This window comes from Lucilia sericata, unplaced genomic scaffold, assembly GCF_015586225.1.
Source record: "Lucilia sericata isolate MDLA Ls3-8-SP2 unplaced genomic scaffold, ASM1558622v1 Contig000469F_arrow, whole genome shotgun sequence".
Taxonomy (NCBI): domain Eukaryota; kingdom Metazoa; phylum Arthropoda; class Insecta; order Diptera; family Calliphoridae; genus Lucilia; species Lucilia sericata.
In genome coordinates, this window is record NW_023994484.1 from 323,907 (window position 1) to 341,693 (window position 17,787).

Here is a 17,787-nt window from a genome sequence, read left to right on the forward strand (position 1 = left end):
ATTTGAAAATTCTATATTTTACTACCATATTTGACGAGTATAAAATTATTTTAACTAATTTTTATTTTATATATTAATTTTTTGAATATATTTTAATATAATTTTACTTTATTTCTTAAAAAACATTTTATTTGGTGCTCGTTTTATTAAAAATAAATTTTAATTCATTTGAAAACGAATTTTATAGTATGTGGAACGTATTTGACATATGTGGTGTGGGACGTATCTGGCCGACGAATTTAACTTCACACCCTTGAAATTTTTATATGAACAATTTGCTTTTCAATTAATTTTATTTCAGGAAGAAATAAAGAAAAGATAAAATATTATTTGGAATATTTCACATTTTTGTTAAAAAAAAGTATTGAGATATTAAAATGTCAATACCAAAATAAAACAAAATATAAATGTAGCAATTCGTTGTTTATAGGATTTTTTATTGAAAGTACTATATACATATACACCCTTGTATGAACTTCTTAGTTCAGTTCTAGTTCATTTCTAGTTGAGTTCTATTTCGAGTTCTAGTTCGAGTTCTAGTTGCAGTTCTAGTTGAGATTTCTTTGAGTTCTAGTTCTAGTTCTAGTTCAGTTCTAGTTCAGTTCTAGTTCAGTTCTAGTTCAGTTTTTAGTTCAGTCTAGTTCAGTTATAGTTCAGTTCTAGTTCAGTTTCTAGTTCAGTTCTAGTTCAGTTCTAGTTCAGTTCTAGTTCAGTTCTAGTTCAGTTCTAGTTTCAGTTCTAGTTCAGTTCTAGTTCAGTTCTAGTTCAGTTCTAGTTCAGTTCTAGTTCAGTTCTAGTTCAGTTCTAGTTCAGTTCTAGTTCTAGTTATCAGTTTCTAGTGTCTAGTTCAGTTCTAGTTCAGTTCTAGTTCAGTTCTAGTTCAGTTCTAGTTCAGTTCTAGTTCAGTTCTAGTTCAGTTCTAGTTCAGTTCTAGTTCAGTTCTAGTTCAGTTCTAGTTCAGTTCTAGTTCAGTTCTAGTTCAGTTCTAGTTCAGTTCTAGTTCAGTTCTAGTTCAGTTCTAGTTCAGTTCTAGTTCAGTTCTAGTTCAGTTCTAGTTCAGTTCTAGTTCTAGTTCAGTTCTAGTTCACAGTTCTAGTTCAGTTCTAGTTCAGTTCTAGTTCAGTTCTAGTTCAGTTCTAGTTCAGTTCTAGTTCAGTTCTAGTTCAGTTCTAGTTCAGTTCTAGTTCAGTTCTAGTTCAGTTCTAGTTCAGTTCTAGTTCAGTTCTAGTTCTGTTCTAGTTCAGTTTTCTAGTTCAGTTCTAGTTCAGTTCTAGTTCAGTTCTAGTTCAGTTCTAGTCTAGTTCAGTTCTAGTTCAGTTCTAGTTCAGTTCTACTTCAGTTCTAGTTCAGTTCTAGTTCAGTTCTAGTTCAGTTCTAGTTAAGTTTTAATTCAGTTCTAGTTCAGTTTTAGTTCAGTTCTAGTTCAGTTCTAGTTCAGTTCTAGTTCAGTTCTAGTTCAGTTCTAGTTCAGTTCTAGTTCAGTTCTAGTTCAGTTCTAGTTCAGTTCTAGTTCAGTTCTAGTTCAGTTCTAGTTCAGTTCTAGTTCAGTTCTAGTTCAGTTCTAGTTCAGTTCTAGTTCAGTTCATTCTAGTTCAGTTCTAGTTCAGTTCTAGTTTAGTTCTAGTTCAGTTCTAGTTCAGTTCTAGTTCAGTTCTAGTTCAGTTCTAGTTCAGTTCTAGTTCAGTTCTAGTTCAGTTCTAGTTCAGTTCTAGTTCAGTTCTAGTTCAGTTCTAGTTCAGTTCTAGTTCAGTTCTAGTTCAGTTCTAGTTCAGTTCTAGTTCAGTTCTAGTTTCTAGTTCAGTTCTAGTTCTAGTTCAGTTCTAGTTCAGTTCTAGTTCAGTTCAGTTCTAGTTCAGTTCTAGTTCAGTTCTAGTTCAGTTCTAGTTCAGTTCTAGTTCAGTTCTAGTTCAGTTCTAGTTCAGTTCTAGTTCAGTTCTAGTTCAGTTCTAGTTCAGTTCTAGTTCAGTTCTAGTTCAGTTCTAGTTCAGTTCTAGTTCAGTTCTAGTTCAGTTCTAGTTCAGTTCTAGTTCAGTTCTAGTTCAGTTTCTAGTTCAGTTCTAGTTCAGTTCTAGTTCAGTTCTAGTTCTAGTTCAGTTCTAGTTCAGTTCTAGTTCAGTTCTAGTTCAGTTCTAGTTCAGTTCTAGTTCAGTTCTAGTTCAGTTCTAGTTCAGTTCTAGTTCAGTTCTAGTTCAGTTCTAGTTCAGTTCTAGTTCAGTTCTAGTTCAGTTCTAGTTCAGTTCTAGTTCAGTTCTAGTTCAGTTCTAGTTCAGTTCTAGTTCAGTTCTAGTTCAGTTCTAGTTCAGTTCTAGTTCAGTTCTAGTTCAGTTCTAGTTCAGTTCTAGTTCAGTTTCTAGTTCAGTTCTAGTTCAGTTCTAGTTCAGTTCTAGTTCAGTTCTAGTTCAGTTCTAGTTCAGTTCTAGTTCAGTTCTAGTTCAGTTCTAGTTCAGTTCTAGTTCAGTTCTAGTTCAGTTCTAGTTCAGTTCTAGTTCAGTTCTAGTTCAGTTCTAGTTCGTTCTAGTTCAGTTCTAGTTCAGTTCTAGTTCAGTTCTAGTTCAGTTCTAGTTCAGTTCTAGTTCAGTTCTAGTTCAGTTCTAGTTCAGTTTCTAGTTCAGTTCTAGATTCAGTTCTAGTTCAGTTCTAGTTCAGTTCTAGTTCAGTTCTAGTTCAGTTCTAGTTAGTTCTAGTTCCTTCTAGTTCAGTTCTAGTTCAGTTCTAGTTCAGTTCTAGTTCAGTTCTAGTTCAGTTCTAGTTCAGTTCTAGTTCAGTTCTAGTTCAGTTCTAGTTCAGTTCTAGTCAGTTCTAGTCAGTTCTAGTTCAGTTCTAGTTCAGTTCTAGTTCAGTTCTAGTTCAGTTCTAGTTCAGTTCTAGTTCAGTTCTAGTTCAGTTCAGTTCTAGTTCAGTTCTAGTTCAGTTCTAGTTCAGTTCTAGTTCAGTTCTAGTTCAGTTCTAGTTCAGTTCTAGTTCAGTTCAAGTTCAGTTCTAGTTCAGTCTAGTTCAGTTCTTGATCGGTGTTTCGAAGAAAAATCTTTTCAATTTCCAACATATCGATTTAGTGACACTCTTTACAAATTTAGGTGAAAATGCTCTAATATTTTGCAAGGTGTTGTTTTTTTTTTTTTTTTTTTTTTTTGTCATTTAAAAATAAACCTGTAACCACACACTAATTCAAAATATTTCTTCTTATTTTAATTTTTTTCAATATTTCTTTTTTTTTTTCAAACTAAAAAAACCAACAAAAGTTCGTATGGTAAAAAATTGAGGTGGATTTTTTTCACAGGACAGACAATTATTGGATGCTTAAGACAAAAATATAAAAAAGAAATAATGCGGACATACTTTATATTTCCATTTCAAACGAAATCAAGAAACCAGTCAAACTAACAAACCGACAGTCAAGTCAACAAACCAAACAACTCTAACTGCAGCAGCAGCAACAGTCACATTTAAACAAACGACACTTGAAGGCCACATGAGAACTGAAGGAAAAAAACGCAGTTATTTATTTTCAACATGGCCAAAAGCGCTTCAATGCAATAGCCATGTTTATTATGGCCATTATGGCAATTGAGAAAAATCCACCGAAGAACCAAACGGCGACGAAAAAAGAAGATGCTGGAACTCAATTGACAAAAAAAAGCCAACGAAAAAGCCTTTACAACAACTTACATCTTTGAAAACCAGATAACGAGCAAAAATTGTAAGAAAAATCTGTGTTTGTCAGTCAGTCACAGTCAAAAAACGGGTGGAATTTCTTCTACCTTGATGACATCTTAAATTATTTTTGTATTTATTTTCTTAGTTTGTTTTTATTTTATTTTTTAGATATTTTGTTGTTGCTATTGAAGTTCTGCTTGTTGCTGGTGTATAAAAATAAAAAGTAGGTCTGTTAACCAATAAATTGTTTTTATAGTTTGTCGTGCTAGAGTGTTTTTTTTTTAATTTTTTTTCTATTTTCGTCTAGAAGTCGTTAAAGTTTAAGAAAAACAGTGAAGAAACTGGTAAGAAAGTTATAAAAACTGGCTAAGATTATTTTTGTTTATCTGCACCCTACACGATATGTTTGAGGTGTTTTTTTTTTTTTTCTATTTCTTTTTAAGGTGGGTTAATTAGATATGCAATTAGAGAAAAGTTTAGTTAATGAAATTCAATAGACATCAAAGGACACACCCAGTGTGGCGAAGGCGCCTGCCTATATTTTTAGCATAATTTTTTTACTTTAAGTTCTTTTAAAGTCTTTGTTTTAAGAAAAACAAATAAAATTTTTAAAAAATTTCCTTTTTTTAAATTTCTGGAAAAGTCCCCTTTTTTGTAAATTTTTCTCAAAATATCCCATCTTTAATATTTTTTTCGAAAAAAAATCCCTTCTTCAGTAAATTTTCATAAAATTTCCCTTTTTTAATCAATTTTTAATTTTCGAAAATATTCCAAATTTAGTAACTTTCTAATGAAAATTTTCCTTCTTTGTTAATTTAAATTAAAAAATTAATTAATTATTTAGTTAATTTTTACAAATTTCCCTTTTTATGAAAATTTTCCATCATTAGTAAATTTTCCTTTTTAGTAAATTTTCCTTTTTAGTAAATTTTTATGAAAATTTTTCTTTTTTATTAAATTTCCCTTCTTAAGTAGATTTTTATGAAAATTTCTCTTTAGCAAATTTTCCAAAAATGTCCCTTCTTTGGTAAATTGTTAAAAAATTTCCCTCTTTTTTCCAAATTTTCCTTTTTAGTATTCTTTTCGAAAATTTCCTTTCTTTAGTAATTTTTCAAAAATTTCCCTTCGTTAGTAATTTTTCAAAAATTTTCCTTTTTAGTATTCATTTCAAAAATTTCCCTTCTTTAGCCAATTTTTCGAAAAATTCCCTTCTTTAGTACATTTTTCGAAAATTTCCCTTCTTAAATAAATTTTTCGAATATGTAACAACTTTAGTAAATTTTTCGAAAATGTCCCTTCTTTAGTACATTTTTCGAAAATTTCCCTTCTTTAGTACATTTTTCGAAAATTTCCCTTCTTTAGTACTTTTTTCGAAAATTTCCCTTCTTTGGTACATTTTTCGAAAATTTTCCTTTAGACAATTTTTTGAAAATTTTCCATCTTTAGTAAATTTTTCGAAAATGTCCCTTCTTTAGTACATTTTTCGAAAATTTCCCTTCTTTAGTACATTTTTCGAAAATTTCTCTTCTTTAGTACACTTTTCAAAAATTTCCCTTCTTTAGTAAATTTTTCGAAAATGTCCCTTCTTTAGTACATTTTTTGAAAATGTCCCTTTTTAGTTAATTTTTCGAAAATTTCCCTTCTTTAGTACATTTTTTTGAAAATTTCTCTTCTTTAGAACACTTCGAAAATTTCCCTTCTTTAGTAAATTTTTCGAAAATGTCCCTTCTTTAGTACATTTTTCGAAAATGTCCCTTTTTAGTTAATTTTTCGAAAATTTCCCTTCTTTAGTACATTTTTCGAAAATTTCTCTTCTTTAGTACACTTTTCGAAAATTTCCTTTCTATAGTAAATTTTTCTTAAATGTCCTTTCTTTAGTAAATTTTTCGAAAATTTTCCATCTTTAGTACATTTTTCGAAAATTTCCCTTCTTTAGTACATTTTTCGAAAATTTCTCTTATTTAGTACATTTTTCGATAATTTCTCTTATTTAGTACATTTTTCGAAAATTTCCCTTCTTTAGTACATTTTTCGAAAATGTCCCTTCTTTAGTACATTTTTCAAAAATTTCCCTTCTTTAGTACATTTTTCGAAAATTTCTCTTATTTAGTACATTTTTCGATAATTTCTCTTATTTAGTACATTTTTCGAAAATTTCCCTTCTTTAGTACATTTTTCGAAAATGTCCCTTCTTTAGCACATTTATCGAAAACCTCCCTTCTTTAGTACATTTTTCAAAAATTTCCCTTCTTTAGTACATTTTTCGAAATTTTCCTCATTTTAAAAAATTCTATCTCTTTAGTAAATTATGTTTATGGAACAAAGAAATTTGGAAGTTATTAAGGCCGTCAGCCATCTAAAGATGATTCGTTTTAACAACACAAGATTAGCAACATATGGATATAGTATGTCATGATATAAATTTAATGACATGAACTAATTTCCTGCCATAAAACATGCAAGTACTAATTACAAACACACTCCACATTTTCTACCCTTTCCCATTTAACTACTAAACAATGATCTGAAATAACCCAAAAAATCTGTTAACCTAATTATTAAGCTCATAATATTTTAAAAGATGATACTATGGCCCCGCTCGTAAAAAACCTTATGAAAGTAACTTCTGTTTAAGACAAACTTTTAACAAAACACCTACCTTAAAAAATGCTCTATTTAAGTAAACAATACACTCAATCTGTATGTTTGTTTATTTCAGTAACAAAACAATTGTCTAACTAATAATATCTCTATGAATATAAATTAAACTTCTTTTGTATTTCCTTTATTTCTTTTTATTACTACATATAGCTACTAAACAGTAGTTGTTTTTCTTTATTTGTTATTTAAAACATTTAGTACGCGTTACATACTAAATTTGGTTACTTGTTTTAACATAAATGAGCGCAAAAAAAACGTTAACATTTGCACACACTTTTTTTCAGACTTCACCAGGCACTCAGCCAGCCACTCGTTAGCATCACCAAATAACCTTGACGCATGAAATACATCTTGGAGAAGGTCAGTGACAAAACACACGCATGCACATCGAATGTGTGTTTGTGTGTGTGTGTGTGCATTTGATGAAATCCCCGCCATATAAGGAAAATTCTACTGAAAATGGTAATAAGGTTGAGTGATTTTTTATTTTGTTTCACTTTTTGTCAGTTTTTATTACACATACGCACCGTGCATAAGAAATATCGAACTTGAAAATTTAATTAAATGAATAAAATTGAAGTTGCTTGCTGTGTTGGAGTTGTTTATATACAATCACATGTTGTTTTTCACAAAATCCCAGTAAACATGGAGGTATGTATGTTTGTCAACTTGAAAATAATTTCAAAACTAATTGTTTGACATATGTCAATCATTTCAAAATAAAGCAATTAAAATAATTTTAAATTAATTTTTCAAAAATGATTTTAATTTAGTAAAGTTTTTAACAATTTCCTCTCCTTAGTAAATTTTTCTAAAAACTGTCTCTCTTAAGAAAATTTTTCTAAAAACTTCCTCTCTTCAGTAAATTTTTCTAAAAAATACCTCTCTTTAGCTATTTTTTCTAAAAATTTCCTCTCTTTAGTAAATTTTTCTAAAAATTTTCTCTTTTTGGTAAAATTTTCTAAAAACTTTCTCTCTTTTGTAAAATTTTTTAAAAAGTTCCTCTCTTTAGTAAATTTTTTTAAAAATTTTCTCTCTTTAGTAAATTCTTTTAAAAACTTCCTATCTTTGGTAAATTTTTCTAAAAATTTCTCTCTCTCTCTCTTTTGGTAAATTTTTCAAAAACTTTCCTCTCTTTGGGATTTTTTTTAAAATTTTCTCTCTTAAGTAAGTTTTTCTAAAAACTTCCTCTCTTTAGTAATTTTTTCTAAAAAATTCCTCTCTTCAGCTAATTTTTCTAAAAATTTCCTCTCTTTAGTAAATTTTTCTAAAAATTTCCTCTCTTTAGTAAATTTTTCTAAAAATTTTCTCTTTTTGATAAAATTTTCTAAAAACTTTCTCTCTTTTGTAAATTTTTTTAAAAATTTCCTCTCTTTAGTAAATTCTTTCAAAAACTTCCTATCTTTGGTATATTTTTCTAAAGATTTTCTCTCTCTGGAAAATTTTTCTAAAACGTTCCTCCCTTTAGTAAATTTTTCTCAAAATTTCCCTCTTTAGTAAGTTTTTCTAAAAACTTCCTCTCTTTAGTAAATTTTTCTAAAAATTTCCTCTCTTAAGTAAATTTTCTAAAAACTTCCTCTCTTTAGTAAATTTTTATAAAAATTTCCTCTCTTAGCTGATTTTTCTAAAAATTTCCTCTCTTTAGTAAATTTTTCTAAAAATTTCCTCTCTTTAATAAATTTTTCAAAAAATTTCCTCTCTTAAATACATTTTTCTAAATATTTTCTCTTTATTAAATTTTTCTAAAAATATCTTCTTTCAAATGCAAATGTTTCATTAAATTTCCTCTCTTTAGTAACTTTAAAAAATACAAATAAATACATTTTCAATTAATTGCATTTAAAATTTTTATTATTATTTTTTAAATTGAAACCTGTAACAACCTGCCAAGCAAACAGCCCTACCTTAAAAACATACACATATTCTGAATTTATAATTTGTACTTGACCAACTACATAGTTCCAGTTTTAAGCATTTAACAACGTTTATTAATATTAATTAATATTGTATAAATAGTTAAACGCTGCTTTTATATAATTGTTTAAAAAAAAAAATTATACTATTTCCCTCTTCACTCAACTCCAACACATTTGTAATTCCAGTGAATCATGCGCATCTTTGTTGTTTAAAATTGATCACTTGAAAAAGTCAGTCAGTCGTCTTAATGAACGTACAACATGTGAAAAACTGTCGAAACGTTAGCAACATTTTTCACATACAAATACCGTTTTGCACAAATACTTATACAATTAAATTTTGCAGCGGATTCTTTTAATTTTTCTTTTTTTTATTTTATGGGAATAATACTTGTATGGAAGATTGTCTACATACCGGAGTGACTGACAGAGGTACAGACAGACCGAGAGGCGGTTAGACGGGCGGATGAATAACCTATAAATACAATCAAATTGTGGTTATACTAAAGAGGTTGAATGTATGATTATTACGAGGGTCATCTGATATAGAATATCAGAAAAAAACGGACTATAGACTAGATTATACACTAGATTATATACTATAGAGAGGACTAGACTAGAATATAGACTAGACTAAATAATAAAGTAAAGACTAGACTATAGGCTAGACTATAGACTAGACTATAGACTAGACTATAGACTAGACTAAATAATAAAGTAAAGACTAGACTATAGGCTAGACTATAGACTAGACTAGACTATAGACTAGACTAGACTATAGACTAGACTATAGACTAGACTATAGACTAGACTATAGACTAGACTATAGACTAGACTATAGACTAGACTATAGACTAGACTATAGACTAGACTATAGACTAGACTATAGACTAGACTATAGACTAGACTATAGACTAGACTATAGACTAGACTATAGACTAGACTATAGACTAGACTATAGACTAGACTATAGACTAGACTATAGACTAGACTATAGACTAGACTATAGACTAGACTATAGACTAGACTATAGACTAGACTATAGACTAGACTATAGACTAGACTATAGACTAGACTATAGACTAGACTATAGACTAGACTATAGACTAGACTATAGACTAGACTATAGACTAGACTATAGACTAGACTATAGACTAGACTATAGACTAGACTATAGACTAGACTATAGACTAGACTATAGACTAGACTATAGACTAGACTATAGACTAGACTATAGACTAGACTATAGACTAGACTATAGACTAGACTATAGACTAGACTATAGACTAGACTATAGACTAGACTATAGACTAGACTATAGACTAGACTATAGACTAGACTATAGACTAGACTATAGACTAGACTATAGACTAGACTATAGACTAGACTATAGACTAGACTATAGACTAGACTATAGACTAGACTATAGACTAGACTATAGACTAGACTATAGACTAGACTATAGACTAGACTATAGACTAGACTATAGACTAGACTATAGACTAGACTATAGACTAGACTATAGACTAGACTATAGACTAGACTATAGACTAGACTATAGACTAGACTATAGACTAGACTATAGACTAGACTATAGACTAGACTATAGACTAGACTATAGACTAGACTATAGACTAGACTATAGACTAGACTATAGACTAGACTATAGACTAGACTATAGACTAGACTATAGACTAGACTATAGACTAGACTATATAGGACTAGACTATAGGACTAGGACTATAGACTAGACTATAGACTAGACTATAGACTAGACTATAGACAAGACTATAGACTAGACTATAGACTAAACTATAGACTAAACTATAGACTAGACATAGACTAGACTATAGACTCGACTATAGACTAGACTATAGACTAGACTATAGACTAGACTATAGACTAGACTATAGACTAGACTATAGACTAGACTATAGGACTAGACTATAGACTAGATATAGACTAGACATAGACTAGACTATAGACTAGACTATAGACTAGTCTATAGACTAGACTATAGACTAGACTATAGACTAAACTATAGACTAGACTATAGGCTAGACTATAGACAAGACTATAGACTATAGACTAGACTATAGACCAGACTATAGACCAGACTATAGACTATAGACTATAGACTAGACTATAGACTAGACTATAGGCTAGACTATAGACTAGACTATAGGCTAGACTATAGACTAGACTATAGACAAGACTATAGACTAGACTATAGACTAGACTATAGACTAGACTATAGACTAGAATATAGACCAGACTATAGACTAGACTATAGACTAGACTATAGACTAGACTATAGACCACACTATAGACTACACTATAGACTACACTATAGACTAGACTATAGACTACACTATAGACTACACTATAGACTAGACTATAGACTAGACTAGACTAGACTATAGACTACACTATAGACTACACTATAGACTACACTATAGACTACACTATAGACTACACTATAGACTACACTATAGACTGCACTATAGACTACACTATAGACTACACTATAGACTACACTATAGACTACACTATAGACTAGACTATAGACTAGACTATAGACTAGACTATAGACTAGATTATAGACTACACTATAGACTACACTATAGACTACACTATAGACTACACTATAGACTACACTATAGACTACACTATAGACTACACTATAGACTACACTATAGACTACACTATAGACTACACTATAGACTACACTATAGACTACACTATAGATTACACTATAGATTACACTATAGACTACACTATAGACTACAGTATTGACTACACTATAGACTACAGTATAGACTACCTTATAGACTGCACTATAGACTACACTATAGACTACACTATAGACTACACTATAGACTACACTATAGACTACACTATAGACTACACTATAAACTACACTATAGACCAGAATATAGACCAGACTATAGACTACACTATAGACTACACTATAGACTGCACTATAGACTACACTATAGGCTACACTATAGACTACACTATAGACTACACTATAGATTACACTATAGACTACACTATAGATTACACTATAGACTACACTATTGACTATACTATAGACTACACTATAGACTACCTTATAGACTACACTATAGACTACACTATAGACTACACTTTAGACTACACTATAGACTACACTATAGACTACACTACAGACTACACTATAAACTACACTATAGATTACACTATAGACTACCCTATAGACTACACTATAGACTACCTTATAGACTACACTATAGACTACACTATAAACTACACTATAGACTACACTATAGACTACACTATAGATTACACTATAGACTACACGATTGGCTTTCAAACACAACCCTCGAATCTAACCACTTTACTATACATATATTTAGTTGTTTATGAATTGTAGTCATGCCTCATTAAAAGGTGTTCATTAAAAGTCACTTGAAACGAGTTGGTAATTGTTAATTTTGTGTTATTTTTTTAATTTTTCAGATTTGTTTTTTTCTCCCAATAAACTTTTGTACAAAAACTCTTTGAACCATGGATTGTTGTTCATAGCTGTAGTTTAGATACTTAGTACTCATGTTAGCAAGTAGTTTTCGCATACAATTTGTATAAAATCACAATAAATAACGTTTAATTGCATTTAAAATTGTAGTTTTTTACAATTTTTAATCATATTAAACACAAAAAAAGCCGCATTTTTTAAAAGCAGGGTAATAATAAAAATAAAATTATTCAAGTTTTTATTAACAAAATAAATGGTTTTTAATATAATTTAAACGATTTATTGATCGTTTTGTTGTGCAAAGTGTTTCTTTTTTTATATGAGCAAAATGAAAACTGTGTTTGGAATTAAAATTGTTTTGTTTTTTTTTTTTTTTTGCTTGATTCTTTTGTCTGTTTTAAGCATTTTTGAAATATTTTTATAATTTATGTTTTATTACAAATTTTATCGCCATATCTTTTAAACGTTTATGGAATTTTTAATTTGCAGTCTTTCTGTCTTTTTGGAATAATTCTTATTAATACTGAAATATTTTTTAGGAAAAATTAAAAAAACGTTTAGCAATTTTTAAGAGGAGGGTGTGAGACTTACCGTTTTTCAATTATGGACTTTTGTGTTTTTGAATGATCTGAAAGTAAAATTAAAATATTCAATTAGCTTTTTGTTTTCAAAAGAAAAGTTTATGATAAAATTTAAATATAAAAGAAGAGATTTAAATTTATCATAAGCTTTCTTTTGAAACAAAAAGCTATTGAATATTCCTAATTTTACTTTCAGATCAATCAAAAACACAAATGTACCATAATTGACAAACGGTAAGTCTACCACCCTGCCTGCTTAAAAATTGCTAAACGTTTTTTAATTTTTCCTAAAAAAATATTTCAGTATTAATAAGAATTATTCCAAAAAGACAGAAAGACTGGTAAATTAACAATTCGTCATAAACTTTTAAAAGCTATGGCGATAAAATTTGTAAATAAAACATAAATTATAGAAATATTTCATAAAATGCTTAAACAAGACACAAAAGAATCTAAGGCAAGACAAACAAAAAAAAAAAACAAAGAACAATTTGGGTAATTCCAAACACAGTTTTCATTTTGCTCATATAAAAAAAGAAACACTTTGCACAACAAAACGATCAATAAATCGTTTTAAATTATATTAAAAAACCATTTATTTTGTTAATAAAAACTTGAATAATTTTATTTTTATTATTACCCGCTTTTTAAAAAATGCGGCTTTTTTTTGTGTTAATATGATTAAAAATTGTAAAAAACTAACAATTTTAAATGCAATTAACGTTATTTATTGTGATTTTATACAAATTGTATGCGAAAAACTACTTGCTAACATGAGTACTAAGTATCTAAACTACAGCTATGAACAACAATCCATGGTTCAAAGAGTTTTTGTACAAAAGTTTATTGGGAGAAAAAAACAAATCTGAAAATTAAAAAATAACACAAAATTAACAATTACCAACTCGTTTCAAGTGACTTTTAATGACACCTTTTAATGAGGCATGACTACAATTCATAACAACTAAATATATGTATCGTAAAGTGGTTAGATTCGAGGGTTGTGTTTGAAAGCCAATCGTGTAGTCTATAGTGTAATCTATATGTAGTCTATAGTGTAGTCTATAGTGTAGTTTATAGTGTAGTCTATAGTGTAGTCTATAAGGTAGTCTATAGTGTAGTCTATAGGGTAGTCTATAGTGTAATCTAGTGTAGTTTATAGTGTAGTCTGTAGTGTAGTCTATAGTGTAGTCTATAGTGTAGTCTAAAGTGTAGTCTATAGTGTAGTCTATAGTAGTCTATAAGGTAGTCTATAGTGTAGTCTATAGTATAGTCATAGTGTAGTCTATAGTGTAATCTATAGTGTAGTCTATAGTGTAATCTATAGTGTAGTCTATAGTGTAGTCTATAGTTAGCCTATAGTGTAGTCTATAGTGCAGTCTATAGTGTAGTCTATAGTGTAGTCTATAGTCTGGTCTATATTCTGGTCTATAGTGTAGTTATAGTGTAGTCTATAGTGTAGTCTATAGTGTAGTCTATAGTGTAGTCTATAGTGTAGTCTATAGTGTAGTCTATAGTGCAGTCTATAGGTAGTCTATACTGTAGTCATATGTAGTCAATACTGTAGTCTATAGTGTAGTCTATAGTGTATCTATAGTGTAGTCTATAGTGTAGTCTATAGTGTAGTCTATAGTGTAGTCTATAGTGTAGTCTATAGTGTAGTCTATAGTGTAGTCTATAGTGTAGTCTATAGTCTAGTCTATAGTGTAGTCTATAGTGTAGTCTATAGTGTAGTCTATAGTGTAGTCTATAATCTAGTCTATAGTCTAGTCTATAGTCTAGTCTATAGTCTAGTCTATAGTGTAGTCTATAGTGTAGTCTATAGTCTAGTCTATAGTTAGTCTATAGTCAGTCTATAGTAGTCTATAGTCTAGTCTATAGTGTAGTCTATAGTGTAGTCTATAGTGTAGTCTATAGTGTAGTCTATAGTCTAGTCTATAGTCTAGTCTATAGTCTAGTCTATAGTTAGTCTATAGTGTAGTCTATAGTCTAGTCTATAGTGTAGTCTATAGTGTAGTCTATAGTGTGTCTATAGTCTAGTCTATAGTCTAGTCTATAGTCTAGTCTATAGTCTGTCTATATTCTAGTCTATAGTCTAGTCTATAGTCTAGTCTATAGTCTAGTCTATAGTCTTGTCTATAGTCTAGTCTATAGTCTAGCCTATAGTCTAGTCTATAGTCTAGCTATAGTCTAGTCTATAGTCTAGTCTATAGTCTATAGTCTATAGTCTGTCATAGTCTGTCTATAGTCTAGTCTATAGTCTATAGTCTTGTCTATAGTCTAGTCTATAGTCTAGTCTATAGTTTGTCTATAGTCTAGTCTATAGTCTAGTCTATAGACTAGTCTATAGTCTAGTCTATAGTCTAGTCTATAGTCTAGTCTATAGTCTAGTCTATAGTCTAGTCTATAGTCTAGTCTATAGTCTAGTCTATAGTCTAGTCTATAGTCTAGTCTATAGTCTAGTCTATAGTCTAGTCTATAGTCGTCTATAGTCTAGTCTATAGTCTAGTCTATAGTTAGTCTATCTTTAGTCTATAGTCTAGTCTATAGTCTTGTCTATAGTCTAGTCTATAGTCTAGTCTATAGTCTAGTCTATAGTCTAGTCTATAGTCTAGTCTATAGTCTAGTCTATAGTCTAGTCTATAGTCTATCTATAGTCTAGTCTATAGTCTAGTCTATAGTCTAGTCTATAGTCTAGTCTATAGTCTAGTCTATAGTCTAGTCTATAGTCTAGTCTATAGTCTAGTCTATAGTCTAGTCTATAGTCTAGTCTATAGTCTAGTCTATAGTCTAGTCTATAGTCTAGTCTATAGTCTAGTCTATAGTCTAGTCTATAGTCTAGTCTATAGTCTAGTCTATAGTCTAGTCTATAGTCTAGTCTATAGTCTAGTCTATAGTCTAGTCTATAGTCTAGTCTATAGTCTAGTCTATAGTCTAGTCTATAGTCTAGTCTATAGTCTAGTCTATAGTCTAGTCTATAGTCTAGTCTATAGTCTAGTCTATAGTCTAGTCTATAGTCTAGTCTATAGTCTAGTCTATAGTCTAGTCTATAGTCTAGTCTATAGTCTAGTCTATAGTCTAGTCTATAGTCTAGTCTATAGTCTAGTCTATAGTCTAGTCTATAGTCTAGTCTATAGTCTAGTCTATAGTCTAGTCTATAGTCTAGTCTATAGTCTATCTATAGTCTAGTCTATAGTCTAGTCTATAGTCTAGTCTATAGTCTAGTCTATAGTCTAGTCTATAGTCTAGTCTATAGTCTAGTCTATAGTCTAGTCTATAGTCTAGTCTATAGTCTAGTCTATAGTCTAGTCTATAGTCTAGTCTATAGTCTAGTCTATAGTCTAGTCTATAGTCTAGTCTATAGTCTAGTCTATAGTCTAGTCTATAGTCTAGTCTATAGTCTAGTCTATAGTCTAGTCTATAGTCTAGTCTATAGTCTAGTCTATAGTCTAGTCTATAGTCTAGTCTATAGTCTAGTCTATAGTCTAGTCTATAGTCTAGTCTATAGTCTAGTCTATAGTCTAGTCTATAGTCTAGTCTATAGTCTAGTCTATAGTCTAGTCTATAGTCTAGTCTATAGTCTAGTCTATAGTCTAGTCTATAGTCTAGTCTATAGTCTAGTCTATAGTCTAGTCTATAGTCTAGTCTATAGTCTAGTCTCTATCTAGTCTATAGTCTAGTCTAGTCTATAGTCTAGTCTAGTCTAGTCTAGCTATAGTCTAGTCTTTACTTTATTTTAGTCTAGTCTATAGTCTAGTCTATAGTCTAGTCTATAGTCTAGCCTATAGTCTAGTCTTTACTTTATTATTTAGTCTAGTCTATATTCTAGTCTAGTCCTCTCTATAGTATATAATCTAGTGTATAATCTAGTCTATGTCCGTTTTTTTCTGATATTCTATATCAGATGACCCTCGTAATAATCATACATTCAACCTCTTTAGTATACCACAATTTGATTTATTTATAGGTTATTCATCCGCCCGTCTAACCGCCTCTCGGTCTGTCTGTACCTCTGTCCAGTCACTCCGGTATGTAGACAATCTTCCATACAAGTATTATTCCCATAAAATAAAAAAAAGAAAAATTAAAAGAATCCGCTGCAAAATTTAATTGTATAAGTATTTGTGCAAAACGGTATTTGTATGTGAAAAATGTTGCTAACGTTTCGACAGTTTTTCACATGTTGTACGTTCATTAAGACGACTGACTGACTTTTTCAGTGATCAATTTTAAACAACAAAGATGCGCATGATTCACTGGAATTACAAATGTGTTTGGAGTTGAGTGAAGAGGGAAATATATAATTTTTTTTTTTAAACAATTATATAAAAGCAGCGTTTAACTATTTATACATATTAATTAATTTAATAAACGTTGTTAAATGCTTAAAACTGGAACTATGTAGTTGGTCAAGTACAATTATAAATTCAGAATATGTGTATGTTTTTTAAGGTAGGGCTGTTGCTTGGCAGGTTGTTACAGGTTTCAATTTAAATAAATAATAAAAAATTTTAAATGCAATTATTGAAAATGTATTTATTTGTATTTTTTAAGTTACTAAAGAGAGGAAATTTAATGAACTTTGCATTTGAAAAGAAGATATTTTTAGAAAATTTAATAAAGAGAAAATATTTAGAAAAATGTATTTAAGAGAGGAAATTTTTTGAAAAATTTATTAAATAGAGAAATTTTTAGAAAAATTTACTAAAGAGAGGAAATTTTTAGAAAAATCAGCTAAGAGAGAAATTTTATAAAAATTTACTAAAGAGAGGAAGTTTTTAGAAAATTTACTTAAGAGAGGAAATTTTAGAAAATTTACTAAAGAGAGGAAGTTTTTAGAAAAACTTACTAAGAGGGAAATTTTGAGAAAAATTTACTAAAGGGAGGAACGTTTTAGAAAAATTTTCCAGAGAGAAATCTTTAGAAAAATATACCAAAGATAGGAAGTTTTTGAAAGAATTTACTAAAGAGAGGAAATTTTTAAAAAAATTTACAAAAGAGAGAAAGTTTTTAGAAAATTTTATCAAAAAGGAAAATTTTTAGAAAAATTACTAAAGAGAGGAAATTTTTAGAAAATTTACTAAAGAGAGGAAATTTTTAGAAAATTAGCTGAAGAGAGGAATTTTTTAGAAAAAATTACTAAAGAGAGGAAGTTTTAGAAAAACTTACTTAAGAGAGAAAATTTTAAAAAAATCCCAAAAGAGGAAAGTTTTTGAAAAATTTACCAAAAGAGAGAGAGAGAGAAAATTTTTAGAAAAATTTACCAAAGATAGGAAGTTTTTTTAAAGAATTTACTAAAGAGGAGAAATTTTTAAAAAAATTTACTAAAGAGAGGAACTTTTTAAAAAATTTTACAAAAGAGAAAGTTTTTAGAAAATTTTACCAAAAGAGAAAATTTTTTAGAAAAATTTACTAAAGAGAGGAATTTTAGAAAAAATAGCTAAAGAGAGGTATTTTT

General features: G+C 29.3%; 1 protein-coding gene across 1 annotated transcript in view; it reads right to left on the reverse strand.

The window, feature by feature from the left end:
- The window catches only part of LOC119605262 (putative uncharacterized protein DDB_G0271606), an 89,511-nt gene extending 80,846 nt beyond the window's left edge, over positions 1–8,665 (reverse strand). The window contains exon 1 of the mRNA XM_037958256.1: positions 8,647–8,665. The gene's annotated coding sequence lies outside the window, so the exon portion shown is untranslated. The remainder of the gene's footprint in view (positions 1–8,646) is intronic.
- Between the last annotated feature and the right edge of the window lie 9,122 nt (positions 8,666–17,787).